At 44.6% G+C, this 14,647-nt stretch overlaps 1 long non-coding RNA gene across 1 annotated transcript in view; it reads right to left on the minus strand.

Moving 5' to 3' along the window:
- The window catches only part of LOC116639731, a 160,177-nt gene that overhangs the window by 38,364 nt on the left and 107,166 nt on the right, over positions 1–14,647 (minus strand). The window contains exon 2 of the long non-coding RNA XR_004300912.1: positions 12,383–12,492. This is a non-coding gene — a long non-coding RNA (uncharacterized LOC116639731). The remainder of the gene's footprint in view (positions 1–12,382; positions 12,493–14,647) is intronic.

Below are 14,647 nucleotides of genomic sequence, written 5' to 3' on the forward strand. Positions count from 1 at the left end.
TCATCATCTTTCTCTATTGAACAGTAACAGTTTTCCACTGATCAGGACTACTGGGCAAGGAAGTACTAAGAAGGACCCAGATAATTTCCTTGACTCCCAGATTGGTCTTCAATTTAGTCTTCCTGGGTGATAGGACACAATGGGCATAAGCTTATTGCTTCAATTCCTTTATCATAAAATGAGTTGCCTGGAGGCTTTCAGCCTTCTAAAATGGCCCCCTATGATCTCTACCTCCTGGTGTTCACACCCTTGTGTAAACCTCTCCCCCTAAGTGTGTGACTGTGGGCTAGACTTGGGGACTTGATTCTAATGTATTGAATGCAGCACAAGGCATGCTGAGGTTAGATTATTCAGGATTTTGATCTCTCTCCCTGTCTTCCTCCCTCCCTTTTTCTCACTCTTCTGGCATACTTGTTCTAATGAAGCATGCTGATGTGCTATGAGGGACCCTATGGAGAGGATCTGAGGGTAGCCTCCAGTCAACAGCCAAGGAACTGAGGAATGGAAGCCCCCAGTCCAATAGCTATTGCAGAACTGAATTCTGCTGACAACCATGTGAGTAAACTTGAAAGCAGATCCTTTCCCAGCTGAGCCTTCAGATGAGATGCGACCCTGACAGATGCCTTGATTGCAGCCTTGTGAGAGACCTAGAAGCCTAAGATTCAGCCAATAAATGCCTGTTGTTTTAAGTCACCAAGAGTCAGTATGATTTCCTACACAGCAATAGATAAATAATACAACAGATGGCATATCGTGGGCTACCATCATGCTGGATAAGGCAGCACACAACATTCTCATTGGTGATCAGGATCCAGTCTTTACAGTGACGCCTTTTGTGCCTGTTGGTTCGGTAGCATAAGGAGCCCAAAATGTCTAGGAAAATTCTCAACTTCAAATTTAACAGAACCATGTCCATGTTTCCTGGTAGTAGCATTCCTCCCTTGGACACAAGGACCTCCAAACATTTTAAGGGTAAGGTTGTTGGGAAAGGAAGTGAAAATTCCTTAAGTATAGTTTCACTTCCATTCCCTTACCGGAGGGAGACTACACAATACACAGGCAGCTGATTTAAGGCACATACTACACCCTAGAAGTTCTCATTTCCTAGAGTGTTGTCTTTCAGCTGGCACCATAAGCGCTTCAAAGGCATTCCATCAGTTTATGAAACCAGCTTCTCTTCAGTGATGGAAATTAATGGATATAAGTGTAGTGGTGTGCTTCTTTCATCATAAAATAGGTTTCTTTGTCAGAGGCAGAGGCATTAAGTGTGAGACACCATGGCAATAGATAAAACATTCATAAGTCCATGACTGGTGGTGCTGGCAGAAGCCTTGCAAGCAGGGAAGATTAGTTTATATTTAGAATTATCTATCTATCTATCTATCATCTATCTATCTATCTATCTATCTATCATCTATCTATCTAACTATCATCTATACACACACACACACACACACACACACACACACACACACATTGCTTTGAAGATAAATTGCTACTTCCTCCACAAGAAAAGAAATATAATGGAATCTACCTATATTAAGGTAGATGACTCGTCCCCAAAAGAAAAGTGCCAAATCAGAATTCAACAGTGGCCTCTGTTTCAGAAGTGGAAGTAACCAACTAAGCCTACAGAAAAGAAAGGTGAAGTTTCTCCACTTGGGGTCTTACAAGTTCAAAGTCAAGGTATCGCCTGGCCTGGGCTCTTATATGGAAATTATGGAGAAGAATCCAATTCTAAACTCATTCAGATTATTGGCAGGATTCAGTTCTTTGCAATTCGAGGAAAAGATGCTAGAGGGTGCTATTGAATCCATATTTGATTGCCCAATCCAGTAGACAGTTACTGTCATTCTCTGTCATTTACATCAATTCGTCAATCTCAAATTTTAAAGGAATGTCCCTCATTGACAAATTTCTTCTGATTTAATCATATATTGTAATCCCCCTGATCTATTTTACTCTTAGAATTAACTCCCATAATCTCCAGACTTTTGTTGAAAAAAGTCAGCAAGACACTGCAAATCTAGCAGGTCATATAGATCTGGTAAAGATGGCTGCAAACGCTTTGTTATTTGTACTAGTTTGCTGGGTAATAATCCACCCTAAAACTTAAACTACAACAATAGGCTCCATCCCTTTGGAGCAGGCCTTGTACCTCTCTGAACAGGACCCTGACTGTCACCCCAAGCCTGGAGGCAATGAGATTGTGCAGGTAGGTCCTGAGAATCCAACAGTTCCCAGGGTGAAGGTAATAAAAGGAATTATGCCTGGGAAGTCTTCCCCGAAGACAGGGACAACAAGAAACATTCAAGAGGAGCTCTCAGTTGCAGGTATGTCCATCCAAAATCCCCATCCCATGTCTTAGGGCCTCATTCTGTCATCCAGTCCCTTGCTTTAGCATAAGAGACAAAGCAGCTGTTGGCTCTGCAAACCCATAGCCCTTATAATATGGCCCTGAGTTTGACCACCAGCAGCTATTCATGGACATAAGAGATTCATTCAAAATGACCATAGGAGCTTTCTAATTTTACCCCTGTGCCCTCTCAAGGACATTCAAGTCTTGCAATGTATCCTTTTCTCTATATATTCTCTCTAGTGCCACCAGATGCAACCTGCCCACATGACATTCCTGAGATCTCTATCGTTGCCATAGTGACTAAGAATCTCAGTCCTTCCATCTCCCAAAGTCTTGGTTTCTACCAGCACTCTCTCCCATGCTACCATCAGCAATAATTTAAGTAATTGATGCCAACACATGCCATGGATTACCAGTGTCTCTTTCCTCCAGCAAGGAGGCTGTCAGAGCACTCATCAGATATGTGAGCAAACCAATCCCTGAATTCTATTTGACTAGTTCTGGTGCAATCACTATATAAACCAATGTCGTAGCTAAGAGTTTAAGGAAGGAACTATTTATGAATGCATGAGCAGACATCAGGAGCAACAGTAAGAGAGGGTGAAGCACCTGGGGTCATCCACAATAGGAAGCTGTAACCACTCCTAGGTCTAGAAGGGGCAAGGGATGGGAATGGTTACCAGAACTGGCAAGAGCTAAAGCCTAGGAGAGGCCTGGCCAGTTAGAGCTGGGACTTTCAGGACAGGAGCACAGTATTGCTAAACAAAGTCCTGGTGGGGAGGAACCTAGGGAACTGGACACCCCAACTTCTCCCTCCTCCTGCCCACTCATGTCCTTCCAGCCTCTTCCATTGGCTAAAACCATCAGGAAGCCCAGGGCAAGGAATCCAGGCAGATGCTATTTTTAGAAGCCTGCTTCCTGGGTGCAGAGCAGGTGCACAAGGGTGGGGAGAAGATCTGGAGAGGAGCACAGAAAACTCCCAGCACCATGACCCAGCTCCAGACCATATGTTCTCCACACAAAACCTGACCATTGCTTCACTCTAATTGAGGTCCTACTTCCTGTTCTCTCCATATGTTCTGAATCTCCCCAGAATACAGACATAACATGCTCCAGTGTGTGGGTCACTGATTGTTGATGGCAAGACTATTACTTTTATTGTCCTTGCTATATTGTCCCCTTTTTCTTGACTCATGTGTCCTCTTTAAAAGAATTTCCATTCCCAACTCACTTCACTTACCCTCCTGAACAGCCATTCTGATGTGTTTGTTAGCTATTCTTGAATGTATGCATAGCTTTGTAAATATGTAATTTTGTTGTAGGAGCACTGGTGTCTTTAACTTATAGGAATGGCATTGCATGAATAAGGTTCATTCCATTCCTTACCTTTTTCACTCAGCTATATTTATCAGACCACATCTGTTTTGCCATGTATATAACTAGTTGGCTGCTTCTAACTACTGCTAACTAGTATTCTATAGCTAGCATCCATTCATTGCTTATAGCCATTCCCTCCAGTGATGGATCCTTAGGAGGCTTCCACGCCCCAGACACTGCAGACAATACTCCCATGAACACCTTTCACCTTTTCCTGTGTCTTCAGGGATGGGCGTGAGAAGTACTCAGAGCTGCAGAGTCAGAATTGGTGTCCTGGGTCAGAAAGACCTGCTTTTGGATCTCCTAAATGTGAGTTCTAGCTCTCTCTTTAAATGTGGCTCAGTTGTTCATGATCCTTCCATTCTATCCAGATTTTCTTATTATGAACTCTCTTTTAGCATTGACTTCTTAGTTATGATCATAGCATGGAAATGCTGAAGGACAGAAATGAAAGGGACCTAAGCTGGCCCAGCTCCTTGTTTTCTAAGTGTGAGGGAAGCGGGGGCTGGAAATGTGACTCCTAATTCACTGAATTTTTTTTTGTAGTCCGACTGCAAGTAACTTCATTGAGTATCCTATTTCTGATGTGCCAAGCGTCAGAGAGAAGGTCTATGTGACCCTGGTGGGAATGTGGGGAGGCTGGCCTTCCTATACTCGTCTCAGAAGTGATAACAGAGGCACAGAGTGCCTATGACATCAGAGTTGACAAGGACAAAGGCTGTGCCTTCTGACTCCAAGTAGCCCGCATTTGCCTACAACATGCCTCCCTGCAAGCACCTTAGATGGTCGGGGTGCCTCTGCTAAAGTAAACTGACGCAAACAAAAGTTGACTGTATTAGAAATCCAGGTGTGTCTTGTTGTACGTCAGCATGTGTCCCCCAAATAAATTGAGTACCTGAAACCTCTTGACCTCATCTAAAGCTATAATAGGACTGCTGACACCTCCGCCTTTCTAAAGCATGTTTTTTGAAACTTAAATTTATTTGGTAATAAGGAAAAGATTCTCAATATAAAAGATTTAGGAAAGCATTCATCTTTTCTTGGAGAGCATGATCCTAGATCAAATTATCACTCATAATAGTTAATAGCTGCTATAAATTGAACTTTTTACCCTATCCCGGGCACTGTAAGGCTAAGTACTCACAACTACATTATTCTTCTCCATGTGACTTCCTGGGCAAGTGGACACAGCTGGGTCCTGAGGACTTTACCAGCGCTGCCCTCCCCTGGGTAGATGAGCTTTCAATAAAACCATTCCCTGGTTCTTCTTTGGTTCTTGCTCCCTGTGTGTACATTCCCTCCCAGAAGAGAGGAGAGATCACTGTAGAATAGTGGATCCCCCACTCCTGACCCCCCTGATACTTGTAACCACCCAGACACACCATTTGTAGGCCAGAGATAAAGTAGCAGGCTGGGAGAAGTGAAGTGACATTTCCAAGTGACCTGAGTGTGGAAAGGAGTGTCTGTCCAGCTACTCTGTGAGCCATTATTACGTGTTCGTGTTGGCCTGTGGGGAAATGCAAGCATTTGGGGTGGGGGTGGGGGATGGCTTCTATCTGAAAGACAGAATCATAATACCTGGCACCACTGTTGGGAAATGTTAGTGTGGAGTTTTGACTGCTAGATTATAGGTTTGCTAACACTGAGGCTGGCGTGTAAATAAAATTTACCCAGGCCATATAGTTCCTCGGAATGCTCTCTGAGCTTTCTGATTAAACCCTGCTACTCCGGGGCACCTGGGTGGCTCAGTCGTTAAGCATCTGCCTTCAGCTCAGGTCATGATCCCAGGGTCCTGGGATCAAGTCCCACATCGGGCTCCCTGTTCAGCGGGGAGTCTGCTTCTCCCTCTCCCTCTGCCTGCCTGTCTGCCTACTTGTAATCTCTCTCTCTCTCTCTCTCTCTCTCTCTCTGTGTCAAATAAATAAATAAAATCTTAAAAAAAAAAAAAAAAAAAACCCTGCTACTCCAAGCCCGCTGTGCATCAACCATAGGAGAACTTGAGATCTAATGCCCAGGTGTGCAGTCTGCAGAGGGCATGCTCTGACCCACGTGGGGCACAGCGGACCAAGCTCAGTTTCAGGGCCCAGAACCCTCTCCCACACTCTTTGGCCCTCCTGGTATACCAATTTCTTTTCAGATCCTCCAGACCCTCCCATTCTTCTCCCTCAGCCTTTATAAGTCAACAAGCTCTCGGGTAGACATCAGCAATTCTTGTCAAGTCTTAGATGAGGCTTGTTGAGATTATTTTTTTCAAAACTCCCGCCTATAGAGCAGGGAAGCTATGCCCAGCATGCCAGCAGTGGGTCCCTGGCTTCCCCCTGGAGAATGTCTCACTTCTGCCTTGTCCTTTATGAGGTTCCCACCCGGAAGAGTGCCAGCCTGGCTTTGGGCTGGAATCGCCCTTCTGCACGTCCTCTGCTTCGTGCAACCCAGCTCCAGTGAATGGCCCAGACCCAGCTGCTCCTCCTGCCTCCTGCATCTGCTCAGCGAGGCCAGACGGTCACTGCGGCCTACCTGCTTCAGATAATCAGCCCCATCTCCTTCCTGTGAGTCCTTTTGTAAATAAACTCAGGTCGAAGGGTTTTTGATCTGTGGGACATTTACCCCTTTCCCCTTAGGTCTCCTTGTGGAATGAGGGATCTGGACCCCTAAAGGCACCTCAAGAATGTGCACAAGTATTTAGAGTGTGAGCTAGGAGAACCTTTCATTGTCCCTCAAAAAAGACCAGGTAAGTAATCTCATATTCCTCTCAGCCTTTGTGTGCTGTGGACTCCAGAGTGACGGTCACAGAATGACTATGAGATGGGAAGAAGCCCCCTGTGCCCCAACACCCACACAACACGCACACAACACGCACACACACGAGGGCCTCTGGAGTCTGCCTGGGCAGGGCTATGAGATCCCCGCCCGGCCACCTTAAAGAAAAAGAAATCCTTTCATGTCAAAGAAGCCAGTCCAGGCAAAACTGCCCTGCAGAGGGCAGAGATGTGCAGAAATACGAGGGGTGACCGCCAGGAGCAGAGCGTCTGAGCAGGGCAGGTTTCTGAGTCTCCTGCCCACACGGCAAGGAGCTGATCCTGCCAGGGCATTAGCTGCTTCATTAGCCACGGCCGGGCCCAGGCCAGGAAGTTAAAGTCTGTGGCCCTGTGCTTTCAGGAAGGAACCTGGACACCACAGGTTGTCGTCACAGACAAGACACGTCCTGGTACCCTGGCTGGTGCCCTCCCTTCTCCCCAGCCGGGCAGAAGGGCCTCCTGTCACTTCGTAAAGGAACAGAGCTTGATTTGCTTGGAAACTTCCAGCTTGGGTCCTCCCAAGGCAAAGGGTTTATTGTCCCAAAGAAAATTAGCAGGGGACAATTTCCTCGTGTGTGTGTGTGTGTGTGTGTGTGTGTGTGTAAATGATGGGATTGATTTCACCCAGGGAAGCATGTGAAGGTCATGGAAGAATGGCCCGAGAAGATCACGCATTTGCATTTGCCTTGGAGTCAAGGAAGGCTGAACCTTATTTTGCTTGGGGTTCATCTGGCCTGTCCAGATTGGATGTTTCAAGGTTGAACTGTGCACATATGATTTCATTTAAAATTGTGTATAAGTGAGTGTATTTATAAAATAATAATTAGTTCTGCAATTCTTTGGAAAAGAAATGTGTATATGCATATATGTAAAGAAAAATATATTTATAGATGCATATGTATTTTATATGTATATATATCAAATCAAATAACAAATCATATATATATATATATATATATATATATATGTATATGTGTGTATATGTGTGTGTGTGTGTGTGTGTGTGTGTGTATATATATATTAAACCCTTCTGGAAGAAGCAGGCTGGGGATAGATGTGATGTAGAGTTTTCAATCACAGTGTCAGTAGCAGAAACGGCGGCTGCTTCCCCCAAAACCACCACTTGGCCTCTGACAAGCCCATCCGGACATCGATACCATTCTGTAAGGGCCCTTATCAACTGGCTTAACATAATCCGGTTTTTGGGGTGTGCTACCCTTTTGCTCTACACTGGAGCTGGGCCCCACCAAACGATCTTTGCTAAAGCTGCCTGTAAAATCTCCAAACAAATGCAAAGTTGAACAGACTTGACTGCCCAGTGGGATGCTACCGTCACATGCCTTCCTCCTCCGGAGCCCATTGGGATCCCCATCAGGGGGCAGACCACAGCACCTGCCCATACCATCCCTCACCTACTCACACTTTAGAACCAGCCCCCACTTCACCCCTCCATCTGCTAGCCCCATTCTCAGGAGGCTTCAGAGAGGTCAAAAATAGCTTCTCGTCAGAAAAATCTCAGGCCCCTGCTTCAACATAAAAACCTTTGAGAGTGGCCTTTTCATCTTCAAAGCCACCGTGGTGGGCAAAGCTTCAAAGACAGGGCAGTGTTCGCCTTTGATGGTCCGGGTCTTTAAAGCAGTGGTCTTAACCTTTTTCTAGGTCACAGACCCCTCTGGAAACCTAGTAAAAAGCTATGGAGTCACATGCCATTAAAATCAACAAGTTTAATGGAAAAGTTGCCTGCTGTTGCCATGGGCTTGTGGACAACACCCTGAACACTACCCACAGACCCCAGGATAAGGATTCTTACTCTGAAATCATGGCCAAGATGTGCACATCAAGTAGTCTTTTCCAAGTCTTGTCTGAAGGACCAGAGTGAGCATCCATCTCTCTGATCTCATTTCTCAGGATTTTTATTTTTTCCAATTTCTCAGAGCTGTGCTCCAACCATCCATCCATCCATCCATCCATCCATCCATCCATCCATCCAGGGCTGACATTCAGTAAGTGTATATGATTTGGGTGGTATTTTTTATGGTCAGCATCTACTCTGATTGGAAGGAGCCCACACCTCACAGGCTTATATTGAATGTTACTCCGACATTCATCACTCATCTGTCCATCTGTGCATCCTTCCATCAAACCATCCAACCACTGCCACTCAGTCATTTTCAAAGACACTTCCGTGCTCCAGGAACCATTCCAGGCACTAGGAAGACAGCAGGAAACAAGGCAAGATTCCTGCCTTCGTGTTATTTACAGTTGAGTGAAGAGAGGATAAATAAACAGCAGTTACAAACAATGGGATAAATATGCTAGAGAAAGAGAACAGGACACTTTGAGAGCATGTAGAGGGGACCTTTGCCCGGATTTAGGAGCAGAGGATAAGGAATGCCTTCTGAAGAAAAATATGAATAGTTGAGCATAAAGGATAAGAATTCCCCCAATACAGGGCAGGGGGGAGAGCAGATGAAAGAATATATAACTATCCAGAGGTTTGAGTTTTATCCTGAAGGCAATGGAGAGTCACTGCAGGGTTTTAAGGAGGATAACTAATGATCTGATTTGAGGTTCCAGAAGATCACTCCAGCTCTCCAGAGGGGAAGAGCCATTGGAGGAATCAGACAAGGCAGGAAGCCAGAGAAGGATGCTGCGATGTCCTAAATGGTAGCCTAGACTTGCTAATGGCAGCAGGGTTGGAAGAAAGTGGTGGGAGCTTTGGTGAGATATAAAGGGTAGAAACGGTAAGGCTGGGATGACTTGCTAAATTAGGGCATAGGCTGGGGAGAAGGAATAGAAGAATAATGCCCTGGTGTTTGGTTTGGGGAATGAGGTGGCTGCATGCACTGCTTATGGGAACGATGGGGAAGAGTGCAGTTTGGCAGGATGATAAGATAAATGCAGCTTTGGACATGTTGGGTTTCAGTTGCTGGTAAAGCACTCAAGCAAAGGTATCTGATAGCCAGTTGGGCCTAAAATGCAAGACAAGTCTGCCTGGCAATACAGAATTGTCACTGATGCACACATGGTCCTTAAGGCCTGGAGTAGAGTGTGCAGAGCAAAGAATTTTCACAAGGGAAGTGTTGCAATTCCCATTCAGGGTACATTTTAGAAATGTATGCAGATATTTTAATTTTATTTTTTTAAAGATTCTATTTATTTGAGAGAGAGGGAGGAAGAGAGAGGGAGAGAGAGCGTGAGCAAGAAGGAAGGGCAGAGGGAGAGGGAGAAGAAGACTCTCCACCGAACAGGGCACCTGACGCAGGGCTCGATCCCAGGACCCTGGGATCATGACCTGAGCTGAAGGCAGATGCTTAACCGACTGAGCCACCCAGGCACCCCCCTGAAGGTATTTTTAAACTGTCACTGTGACTGCGGACACTAGTCAGCTTTTATTGGGTGGGGCCCAGCCATACTAAATGTCCTACAATGTTGGAGACATTCCTGCACAAAGAATCCTTCATCTTGCATGACTCTCTTGCTGTTTATAATGACCTGCACTTAGACTCTAATTCCAAATAAACACAAAGCATTTTTTGCATTGCTTTAATATACATTGAATTTTATATACATTGAGTTTTCTAGGAATGTAACTATAGGGTAAGGTGAGGAAAGATTTTTCCATAAAGACCACTCCCATATTTGTATTTCCAGCCCAGACTTCTCCCCTGAAATCCTGCCTTGTCAGTCATCTGCATGCTCAACATCTCCATTTGGATGTCTAACAAGTAGAACAAACCAAAATTGTCCAATATTGGACTGCTGGCCTCTCCCCGGACTTAACACCTGCTCCACTCAGTCTTACCCATCACTGTGGGTAGGGACTTCAAGTTGCTTCCCCCTTCAACTCATTGACTCCTCTTTTTTTTTTTTTTTTTTTTTCCTTACTGGTATCCAGTTCATCAGGAAATCCTGGTGGCTCTATCGTCAAAATACCTCCAGAATCTGACCATGTGCCCATCTCTGTCCCATCATCTCTGGCACTTGGTTTATTGCAATTTCACCTACCTGGGCTCCCACTCTCATTCCCGCTCTTCTGCAGCTTGTACTCAACAACTACAGAGTGATTCCATTATAACCTAAGTTGGATCACATCCTTCTTCTGCTCCAACTCCCCTAATAGCTCCCCATTTTGCTCAGAGAAAAAGCCAAAGTCTTTTTTTTATTTTATTATGTTATGTTAATCACCATACATTACATCATTAGTTTTTGATGTAGTGTTCCATGATTCATTGTTTGCATATAACACCCAGTGCTCCATTCAGTACGTGCCCTCTTTAATACCCATCAACAGGCTAACCCATCACCCCCTCCCGCTCCCCTTTAGAACCCTCAGTTTGTTTCTCAGAGTCCATAGTCTCTCATGGTTCGTCTCCCCCTCTGATTTCCGACCCCTTCATTTTTCCCTTCCTGCTATCTTCTTCTTCTTCTTTTTTTTTTTTAACATATAATGTATTATTTGTTTCAGAGGTACAGGTCTGTGATTCAATAGTCTTAAACAATTCACAGCACTCACCATAGCACATACCCTCCCCAATGTCCATCACCCAGCCACCCTATCCCTCCCACCCCTCACCACTCCAGCAACCCTCAGTTTGTTTCCTGAGATTAAGAATTCCTCATATCAGTGAGATCATATGATACATGTTTTTCTCTGATTGACTTATTTCGCTCAGTATAATACCCTCCAGTTCCATCCATGTCATTGCAAATGGCAAGATTTCGTTCCTTTTGATGGCTGCATAATATTCCATTGTATATATATACCACATCTTCCTTATCCATTCATCTGTCAATGGACATCTTGGTTCTTTCCATAGTTTGGCTATTGTGGACATTGCTGCTATAAACATCGGGGTGCACATACCCCTTTGGATCCCTACATTTCTATCTTTGGGGTAAATACCCAGTAGTGCAATTGCTGGAGAAAAAGCCAAAGTCTTGACAACAAACAAAAAAGCCCCTCAGATTCCTCTCCTGGGCCCCGCTCTCTTGTCTCATCTCTCCTCCCCCTCACTCCTTGTAGCAACAGTGGCCACCTTACTCTTCCTTAACACAACCTGCAGAGCATGATCTCGAATTTCAGCCTTGGTGTTGGCTGTTCCTTCTGCCTGCAACACTGTTCCCTCAATTATCCAAACAGCTAACTCCCACATCTTCAAGTTTGGGCTTAGATCTCAACTCCTCAATAAGGTCTATTCTAACCACCAGTTTTATTTTTTTTATAATTTTTTTATTATGTTATGTTAGTCACCATACAGTAGTACTTCATTAGTTTTTTATGCAGTGTTCCATGATTCATTGTTTGCATCTAATACCCAGTGCTCCATGCAATACATGCCCTCCTTAATACCCATCACCCAGTTACCCCATCCCCCCCACCCCCGTCCCCTCTAAAACCCTCAGTTTGTTTCCCAGAGTCCATAGTCTCTCATGGTTCTTCTCCCCCTCTGGTTTTGCCCCCTTAATTTTTCCCTTCCTTCTCCTAAAATAGCAATTCCCTTTCAGCCAGCACCCCTGAGCCACCTTCTCATAGTCCCCATAGTCCCCCTCACCTTCTAACATATATCATTTGTTTCTTAGTCAGGTTTACACTGGCAACCTCTCTACCCTACTACATGTAACTTCTTGTTTTTGTTCACTTCCATATCCCAACTGTCTTGAATAAAACCTGCCAAATAATAAGTGCTCAATAAATATTTATTAAATAAATAAATGAATGAATGATGGTAAAAATCAACTCTATCATCACATATTCCTCTCAAACTATTAATTCTGGCTTAAATTCCACAAGAGCTTCTCTTCTTGATATTCAATGTCTAGCAGTTAGAATAAAAAAAAATGTACTCACTGTCTCAGAATAGCAATGACAATGACAAAAGCTTTGTCTTTCCAGATTGTTGTCTCTTCTAGTTCAGATCCATTCAGAACCTCAGCTATGTCATTGGTGTCAGGCCATGACTGTGATAAGGTTGGGGAATGAGACTGAGTTAGTTCAAGGTGAGTGGAGGATATCACGGTAAATAAACCTCAGCTGATATCTCCTAATGCTATCCGGATCTTTGAGCCACTCTGGTCTTTGGGACATTCTTTGGTTAAGCTCTAATCTTACTCCCTCAGACCTTCATTGCTTACCCTTGGTTCCACTTTCTAGGAACTAAAAAGACAAGATTCCACCTTCTTGCACATGGATGTCTTAAAGAGATTTGAGGACTGGGTTTAAACCCTCAGCCTTTGCTTCCCCTCTCACTGTCCTATCATCTGGTCTTCTCATTTAAACATCTCCAGGCCCTTTATCTCTTCCTCTTATAACATGAGTCCTATTAATGTCCTCATCATATCCTCTGCCTGGGCTCAAATTTGTCTCTATCCCTCTACAGCACAGGCCGCATGATTGGACACAGTATTTGAGATGTTATGTAGCAGGTGCATGGCTGAGCAGGAGCAGAAGTCCTGCCCGACTTTTTTACCTATTTATTTCTGCAGCCCCTTCACAAATGTCCAGAGGTTCAAATCTTATCCTAAAGGCAATGGAGTGTACCTTCAGGGTTTTAAGCAGGAGAATAATGAACAGGATTAAGTTTTTCTAAGATCATTCCAGTTCTTCAGAGAAGAGAATAGATTGGAAGATTCAAAACCAAAGGCAGAAAGTCAGTTAGTAAAGCTGTTGTAGTGTTTCAGATGGTAGCTGGCTCATTTGGAACCTCTGGCCCCTAAATTCTTTTAACACATGTTTTCTGAAGCTAGATTACCTCTGTCTTGGGCTTTTGAACTCAGATTTCAGTCTCCTTGTTCAGGGGTTAGGAGACAAGGACCCTCATTACCTTTTTCTTAAACCTTTAGTCACTCATTTGGGTGAAGACAAAATGGTTCTTCTTCGTGCCTCTATAATGTGCTTCTTCCACATTTTTACTTCGCGTCATTTTTCTGTGAATTCAGGTTGTTGTGCACATTCCCCCACCCCTGCTCAAGAACCTGAGAGTCCTTTGAAGAGACACCCTGGATCATTTTCACCTTGTGTCCCCCCCACACCACATAGCAAAGTGCCTTGTCCGTAGCAAACCTGGAACCTTGTTGGATTTGTTGGATTAACTGGGGTGAACTGGGCTGAATTAAGAGCTGCTGTTAAAATGCAAATATGCTCACCAGGCTCCACAAGACATTAAGGTGTCCATTAAAACCCTGGCACAGACTAATTTACTGGATCAGCTAATAACCACCCTGTAGGCAGTGAAGGGTTGCAATGTGGGAAAGTGCAGTTGAGCCTAGAGAAGGCTCCCCCAGAGATGGTCATAGGCACAGAAATGAGACACAAGCCTAGCCTGACTGAAGTGGCAAGCAGTAAAGGGAGCATGGGCTCATAATAAACTGAGTTCTAGTTCCAACACCCCTGTTTGCTAGCCTTGTGACCCTGGGGAAAGCCCTCCAGACCCTGGTTTTGCACAGTTGATGGCCAAGACTTGTCCAACTCATCTTTCATCTCTGAAGGTTGCACACACTACAATCCCGAGCATGTGTCTCCAGTACAGGGTGTAGACTGGTGCCTGGCACACAGTAGGCACTCAGAGATCCCAGCTGAATGAAGGAATGCGATTGTGGGACATTAGCTGTGCATGGACGTGAACATCAGCGTGTGTTTTCTCCCCGCTTGCTCTGGTTACTCATGTCAGCTCCCAGCGCTTCACTTTTTGTATTTGTGAAATGGGAAGAGCCATATCTTCCTCTCTGTTTATTACAAAGATGAAATGAGAAGGCATGCAAAGCACCTTGCACATAATAGTGCAATAAGTACCGATTCTCTCCATTTCCTGTTGCTAACACAGCTAAGGCCATTCCCACACATTTCTGGCCAGAAAAGAAATTGCTTGGCATCCATCTTTCCCTGAAATGTTCCCCTCCAAATGAATTTCTGAGTGAACAACACATGAATTGTATTTTGTGGACTTCCTCTAACTGTATGTGAACTTGGACTGAGGTTTTACACACTCAGGTGCCTTCCCTTGCTTCCCCCCCCCCCAAAAAAAAAAGAGACAAAAAAATGTGCATATGTTCACTCACTCTACTCTGAGCAATAGCAGTAAACAACCCACAGGCTGCAGGAGCCAAGCAGTGGCCC

Source organism: Phoca vitulina, unplaced genomic scaffold, assembly GCF_004348235.1.
Source record: "Phoca vitulina isolate PV1807 unplaced genomic scaffold, GSC_HSeal_1.0 scaffold19, whole genome shotgun sequence".
NCBI classification, from domain to species: Eukaryota; Metazoa; Chordata; class Mammalia; order Carnivora; family Phocidae; genus Phoca; species Phoca vitulina.